The following is an 8,339-nucleotide window of genomic DNA, read 5'->3' as shown; positions in this document are numbered from 1 at the left end:
AACTTTGCTTTTTGCTTTTTGTTTTGTTTTGTTTTTGCTTTTGGGTCACATCTGGCAGCACTTAGGGGTTACTCCTGGCTCTAAGCTCAGAAATCGCTCCTGGAAGGCTGGGGGGGGGGGGCGCATATGGGATGCTGGGATTTGAACCACTGTCCTTCTGCATGCAAGGCAAACACCTTACCTCCATGCTATCTCTCCAGCCCCTGCTTTTTGCTTTTTTAATTATATCTTTGTATAATAAGCCCACAGGCTTATTTTTGAACACTCTGGATCTGGGCATCCAATTCTGTTTGCTATTTGAGAATTTATTAGCTAGTCTTTCTTCCTTCAAATAAGGATCCTCTCTACTGTTTCAGCCTCCCTCTCCCATCTCTTTCTCTTTCTGGAATCCATATGGTAGATATCTTGTGCATAGCTTACATTTTACCTTCATTGTTTTATATTCCTTTTTATTTTTATTAGTCTTTTGGGATAATCCCCTACTTCGCTTTGAACTCACTGATTTGCTTTTTGGCTTGTCCTATTCTGATAAGAGAACCCTTCCCCCATGATACTTTTTAGTTTAGTTACTATATTCTTTAGTTTTTTAATTTTTTTTTTTGATTTTTGGGTCACACCCAGCAGCGTTCAGGGGTTACTCCTGGCTCCATGCTCAGAAATCGCTCCTGGCAGACTCGGGGGACCATATGGGATGCTGGGATTCATATCAATGACCTTCTGCATGAAAGGCAAATGCCTTATCTCCATGCTATCTCTCTGGCCCCAGCTCTTTAATTTTCTAGCACTAACCCAGGTTCTATTCCAGGCATCACATACGGTCCTCTGAGCCTGCCAAGAGTGATTCCTGAGTGTACAGCCAGGAGTAACCAACCCCTAGGAGTGGGGACTAAACCCTGGGGGCGGCCCAAAAGCCAAAACCAAATAAACAAACGAACAAAAAACCCAACTCAGAGATAGAACAATATAAAGGAAGTCTTTTGGACTCCTGGAATTCTGTAACATGCTATGATAAAGCCATCTGACCTTTTTGTTTTGGGGACACACCCAGCAGAACAAAGGGGTTACTCCAGGCTCAGTACTCAGGAATCACTCCTGGGAGAGGGGGTCACTGTTCTGTCACTCCAGCCCCAGAGCTATCTGACTTTAAATCCCAGTTATTGTTCAAGAAAAGCAAGGACTGGCCCCAAGAAAAAGTCAGTGGCCAGCAAAGGAGGAAGAGTACGGGTCTACAAGACAAGGCTGTCGCCACAGTCTCATGAGCCAGTAACAAAGGACAAAGCTGCAGTTATTTTGACCTGATTTCAAAATAAGGTCATATTCTGAAGTATTGGAGCATAGGTCTTCCACATATCTTTTTGACAGACAATTCTAGGCAAAATAGCAACTTAATGACCAAGAAACCATAATTTGACTGAAAGCAGATTTATTCGCTAACACATAAGGAAAGCCAGAGAGGATGACAATGAGCAAAGAAAGGAGTGAACTTGTGGCAGATCTGAATACAGAAGCCTCACTTTATCCTTGAGATATATTCCAAGACAACCCCTACCCCTTAGATGCTGGTTTGGGGGCTACACCCAGCCATGCTCAGGGATTACTCCTAGCTCTGTGCTCAGAAAGTACCCCTGGAGATTCTTGGAGGATACCTTAACCCGTATGCTATAATAAAAGTTGTGTGAGTTTCTCTTTTATTCTCTCTCAAAATAGCTATTGTACATTGTATATTGAATTATGGCTGAATTTGGGTCACCTGAAACCATGGAAAATGATACCAACTGAGAGCAAAAAATGTTATACTTTGCATGATTAGAAACTCCTAAAATATTTACTTGGAAATAATAAAAGACCTTCATTAAAAAAACATATATTTTTACAGAGAATTTCCACAATATACTGAAGGAATAAGTCATCTTAAAAGTATTCCAACTTTTTCAGAAAAATTGAAAAAGTATGATAGGCCAGGGAAGTAGTTTAAGAAGTAGATAGAACCTGTGCCTAGGTCTGAATTTCAGTCAGTGACACAACAAGAATTCCTGAACACCACACAGTGCAGTCCTGGTGAAGAAAGAAAAGAAAGAAAGAAAGAAGAAAGAAAGAAAAAGAAAGAAAGAGAAAGAAAGAAAGAAAGAAAGAAAGAAAGAAAGAAAGAAAGAAAGAAAGAAAGAAAGAAAGAGAGAGAGAGAGAGAGAGAGAGAAAGAAAGAAAGAAAGAAAGAAAGAAAGAGAGAGAGAGAGAGAGAGAGAAAGAAAGAAAGAAAGAAAGAGAGAGAGAGAGAGAAAGAAAGAAAGAAAGAAAGAAAGAAAGAAAGAAAGAAAGAAAGAAAGAAAGAAAGAAAGAAAGAAAGAAAGAGAAGGAAAGAAAGAAAGAAAGAAAGAAAGAAAGAAAGAAAGAAAGAAAGAAAGAAAGAAAGAGAAAGAAAGAAAGAAAGAAAGAAAGAAAGAAAGAAAGAAAGAAAGAAAGAAAGAGAAGGAAAGAAAGAAAGAAAGAGAAGGAAAGAAAGAGAAGGAAAGAAAGAAAGAAAGAAAGAAAGAAAGAAAGAAAGAAAGAAAGAAAGAAAGAAAGAAAGAAAGAAAGAAAGAAAGAAAGAAAGAAAGAAAGAAAGAGAAAGAAAGAGGAAGGAAGAAAGAAAGAGGAAGGAAGGAAGGAAGGAAGGAAGGAAGGAAGGAAGGAAGGAAGGAAGGAAGGAAGGAAGGAAGGAAGGAAGGAGGGAAGAAAGGAGTAATCCTTGAATGCAGAGCCAGAAGCACCACTGCAGAAAGTATAACCATGTATTCAGCCCCAGGGCACACCAAAATAAACATAAATGATCCAGAGTCAGTGCGAAAAATGAGGTAAAGGGAAAAGTTTTTAGAATTATTAAAAACGGGGTTGGAGTGATGGTACAGTGGTAGGGCATTTGCCTTGCATGTCCTCATCCAGTATAAGCCTGGGTTTGATCCCCGGCATCTCATATGGTCGATCCCCAGTGTGATTTCTGAGTGCAGAGCCGGGAGTAACCCCTGAATGCAGCCGTGTGTGGCCCAAAAGCCAAAAAATTAAAATAAAATAAATATATGGCAGGACTAAAAAGATATTACAGAGAGGATAAGGCAGTTTCCTAGTACACAGCCAGTCAGGCTTCAACTCCCAGCACCTCATTCAGTCTCCTGAACCCCACTAAGAGTATTCCTGAGCACAAAGCCAGGAGTAAGCCCTGAGCACAGCTGGGTGTAGCCCACCCCCTAAAAACAAATAAAGACAATATATGGTGACCAGAAAAAAAAATAGTACAGCAATTAAGATGCCTTGTAGGGGCCGGAGCAGTGGTACAGGGTGTAAGGCGTCTGCCTTGTGTGCACTAGCCTAGGACAAACTGTGTTTCTATCCCCTGGCATCCCATATGGTCCCTCGAGCCAGGAGCAATTTCTGTAAATGTAGTCAGGAGTAACCCCTGAGCATCACCAGGTGTGGTCCAAAAAGCCAAAAAAAAAGAAAAAAAAATTGCTTCTGGTAAAATCCAAAATCAGACAATGTCCAACTGCAAAGTACCAAATATCGAACTGCATCTGAGACTGGAATTTAGAGAATTTCAAATTATTTGTGAGCCCCAAATAATTTTTCTGGAAACCCTACTGCAGCAAGACAGATTGCCCTAAAACGGAGTTGACTGAAAGCAATCTTTTTATAACTTAATTTTTCATAACTCACAATTTGGTGGAATAGACTCGAAGTGTCTCGGCTGGGAACTTCTACTGTTCCACATGGCATGACCTGATGTCACTCACTCCGAGATATTTAGTTGCCAGAGGAACTTTCATCCAGCACAGCATGTAAAGCTAAGCGCCAAGATGAGGCTATCGAAGCTGTCCAGGGGCCTGTAGGCTTTAAGTGTTCAGCAACCAGCGACAAGAGCAAAAACGAACAACAAACTGTTTCCCCCGTGCTGTTCCTAAGTCAATGAGATGAGGTACTGGCATATGAAGTACTGGCATTGGAGTCAGTTGAGACAGATGCCATCAGAGGCCTGGATGAGTACAGCGTGTTCAGGTTATGGGGAAAGAGGGGGGAGTGGCAAGTTCAGGTCAAGAGAGAACAGGGGTGGCCGGAGTGGTAGCACAGCAACAGGGTGTTTGCCTTGCATGAGGCTAACCCAGCATAGACACGAGTTTGATCCCCCGAGTCCCATTCGGTCCCATGAGCCAGGAGTAACCCTTGAGCACTGCTGGGTGTGGCCCCAAAACAAACAAACAAAAACCCAATAAATAAAAGAGAGAGAACAGGGGCAGTGGGGAATCTTGGCTAAGCAGGAGATTCCCTCAAAGCAGGTCCTCACCCCACCTTCGCCCACACCATCCCCCTGGGCACCTGACACAGGGACACCAGCAAGCCAACCAGAAGAAACTGGAGACACATCAAGCACGAGTATGAGAACGAGTGGTTCCCTCCGAGGCTCCTTCCAGAGATGAAGGACCAGGCCCACTGCCAGCTGTGTGCCCAGAGCCGGGGGCTCGGCTGGACACTGATGCTCGAGTCCCCTCATCTGGACCACCTCCAGCTGCTGTAAAGAAAAGCTTCCCTGGACCGACTCTTGAACCGCATAAAAAAGGGAGGCTTTATAAGAAAGGTTTTGGAGTTATTTTTGCCTGTTTGTATTTATCCATTCTAATTTTGAGAAGGTCTTCAGGAGTTAGTCCTGGTTCTGTGCTCATAAATGACGTGTAGCAGTGCTTGGGGGATTAGATGTGGTGCTGGGATTGGAAGTGGGGTAAGCCATGTGCAAGACAAGCACCTTCCTTATGCTCTGATCCTGCTGCTATGTTTGAAATATGCGCCTCCAGAGTCATCTACCCATAAATATAAATTCTTATATTTACTTTTCTGTTCGTTTGTTTTCTGGGCCACACCCAGTGGTGCTCTGGGGTTCCTCCTGGCTCTGCACTCAGAAGTCGCTCCTGGCAGACTCCGGGGACCATATGGGATGCCGGGATTCGAACTACCGTCAGTCCTGGATCAGCTGCGTGCAAGGCAAACGCCCAACCACTGTGCTGTCTCTCTGGCCCCTCTTATATTTACTCTTTAAAAAGTAGAACGATACAGGGGCTGGAGAGATAGCATGGAGGTAGGGTGTTTGCCTTGCATACGGAAAGACGGTGGTTCAAATCCCGGCATCCCATATGGTCCCCTGAGCCTGCCAGGAGTGATTTCTGAGCATAGAGCCAGGAGTATCCCTGAGCGCTGCTGGGTGTGACCCAAACAAAACAAAACAAAAAATAGAAATCCAGGGACCTCAGCACTGCTGAGTCTGAACCAAACCACATCTTTGGTCCAACCACCGAACTTTCTGGTCCATACAGCCTACAAGTATCAGTGTGGCTGGGAATGGTCCCTGGATTTCCTCCGCATTGTTTGAGAGAACCAAAAAGGAAAAAAAAAAAAAAAAAAAAAAAAAAAAAGCAATAATTAGCTTACTTTAAGTACCTCTTAAAACATTATTCTTTTGTTTATTCGGATTAGTATTTTTCAGCCACACGCAGCAGTGCTCAGGTTTAGTGTAGTACCTGGGATTACTCACAATGGTGCTTGGAGGAATCGTGTGATGCCAGGGATCCAACCCAGGCCTCCTACATGTAAATAAAGCACTTCAACCCTTTAAATTACCTCTCCAGCTCTGTAATAATGATTTTGTATTTAATTATATAACCACAAATAGTGAGGACAGTGTAGCAGAGTAGGTATGGGCACAATCTCTGCAGATAGACTGCCTGGGTTCATAGTACAACTTAATCTCTCTGCAGGTCTCAATTTCCTAATCTAAAGTGTGAGAATAATAGTTATTAATTCATACAATTATTATAAGGATTCAACAAGAAAATATATATATTTAAGTGCTTAAACTAGTTAAGCACTTATTATGTAAACACTTATTACATGAGCACGTACGGGTACTAGTTTAATGTTCCCATACTCGGCATTTATTTAGTATGTAGTAAGTTCTGGATAAGGTTAGTTGCTATTATTACTGAATGGTGATTCTGTTAGGAATGTTCCTGAGCTGAGAGTGAGAACAAACCTCGCTTAAAAGTGGCTGACATCAAAAGGGTTTTTTCCTTCCCCATGGCAGGCTTCCTGGGGTAGGTGGTTGCTATAATTGCTTCATTTCCACAATGCCAGGGCTTAACCTCTCTTCAGTTCATTCGGCCTTCTGGGTGGTTGTGACATTACACAGCGTCACATTCTCAAACAAAGGCATCCCAAGGGCAAAAAGCAGGGTCAGGACAGGGCAAAGGTGCTCTTGTGTCTCTGTATTTGAGGAAAGAACAGCCCCACACGTTTTGTTTGCTGTTTCAAGATGGTCGTTGTGTGAGAAGGCCCCCTGCTTGAGATATGCAAGAGCAGCAGCTGGAGGCCTGGTTACCCTAAAAGCCCAGATGTGGGTCAGACAAGGCAGAGGGAGGCACTGACTTTCCCCTTCAGCCACTTGAAATCTTACCTTTCAAAACAAATGGCCCAGCACTATTCCCTAATCTGCTTTTCTCACTTCTTGCCCATCTTAGTCGATAATGACTGTCCTCATTACTTGGTCCAGATGTCGGAGTTTTTCATTTCTCTCTCACCACTCATCTCAAGTAGCTAATAAAGCGTATCACATCTACCGTCAGATTGTGTCCAAAAATCAGATTTTCTTCACCTCAATCTTTCCCACGCTGACACAATCAACCCTCCACGCTTCCCTGACTGGTCTCTGGGCTTTCTTCCCTTTCTCCCAATTCTTTTATTTTAATTCAGTTTGTTGAACATCAGCAATGTTCAGGGGATACTCCTGGCTCTGCAGTCAGGAATTATACCTGGCAATGCTCTGGGAAGCACACAGGACACCTGGGATCAAACCCAGGTCAGCTGTAAGCAAGGCAAGTGCCCTAGCCACTGCACCACCTCTCCAGTCCCTTTCCCTTTGTTCTTTTATAAGCTTGATCATGTTGTTCCACCTCCTTCTCAACACTTTTCAATGGCTTCCAATGACACTCAGAATAAAATCCAAAATCTTGTAACAACCAGAAGAATTTAGTTCCCTTGATGGCTTTTTTTTTAATTTATTCATTTTGCCTCATCTGCTACTCTCCTTCTAGATCTTTCTACCCATTTGCACTGACTTCCTTCCTGTTCCTCAACCATGCTAGGGAAGCTCCTGGCTCTCAGTTTGTGACTCTGGTAGCCACAGTCAACTGGCAGATGGCTTCCAGGCTTGCCTCTGCCCACCCATCAGGCCCAGGTGTCACTCTTCCGGAAGCCCTTCCACATCTCCTAGTCACCATGGCCTTCCTTCTCTGCATGTACTCCCTGTCCTCCTGACTCTGTGTCGTTTCTCTCCCTCTGACATACTGCATATGTGTATTTATGTTTATCTACCATGTTTGTTTATTTATTTCCTACCATCACCCACACTGAAATAAAAGTCCTATGAAGGCAATTGCATTGACTCATTGTTTTATTCTTATTGCTTTGAACATAGCAGGCACTTAGAAAACAATTGCAGACTTAATAACCGAATGAGGAACCTGAGTTGGTTCCAGTTTTGTGTGTATACGTTTTTTATAAATGTTACTTCTGAATCCTGCTTTTTATTTTTCTTACTGGTCTCCTAAGTTTAGGAGCCTTAGTCCTATTCATTAGCTGTAATAGTTATAAAATTATCACGAGAAAGAAGGCATTTAAAGGGGGGTTGTTGGGATCATACCTGACAGTGCTCAGGACGTATTCCTGGCACTTTCTGGGGACCATATGCAACTCCAAGGACTGAACCTAGGCTGGCCATATATCTCTGGCAAAGGAAGGCATATTTTTTTCCTGACTCAATAACTTCAATTTTTAAAAAATATCAGGCATTGGGAGATGACTTTGATCACTGGTGCCACATGTGGTAGGCACTGTATTGGAAGCTCCACTGTATGTCAGCTCTGCTGTCTGAGCTCACTGGCACAGCAAGCTATTTCCAGCTGCTTGCCAGCCAGGAAGGTGTGATCTTGGCAACTGACAGGCACAACTCCTGGCCAGCACGTTAAAATGACATGTGAGCATGGCTGCCAGGAGCATGGCTCCCGCTTCCGCTGAGACAAGCCGGTGTCTGAACACTGCAGCCGGCCCGGCTGCACACTACAAGTAGAATGTGTGTAAGCACCACAATTAAAGGAATATGTCACACACACACACACACACACACACACACACACACACACACACACACACACACACCACTCCATAACTAAGAATTTGAAGATCACAACCTCTGGCCATTGCGATAACATCAATCAAGGAAAGAGGAGAGGGAATAAAAATATTAAAATAAGGACTAGAGGGGCCGG

The sequence above is a fragment of the Suncus etruscus genome, chromosome 11, assembly GCF_024139225.1.
Source record: "Suncus etruscus isolate mSunEtr1 chromosome 11, mSunEtr1.pri.cur, whole genome shotgun sequence".
NCBI classification, from domain to species: domain Eukaryota; kingdom Metazoa; phylum Chordata; class Mammalia; order Eulipotyphla; family Soricidae; genus Suncus; species Suncus etruscus.
Note: the sequence above shows the minus strand (reverse complement) of the source record.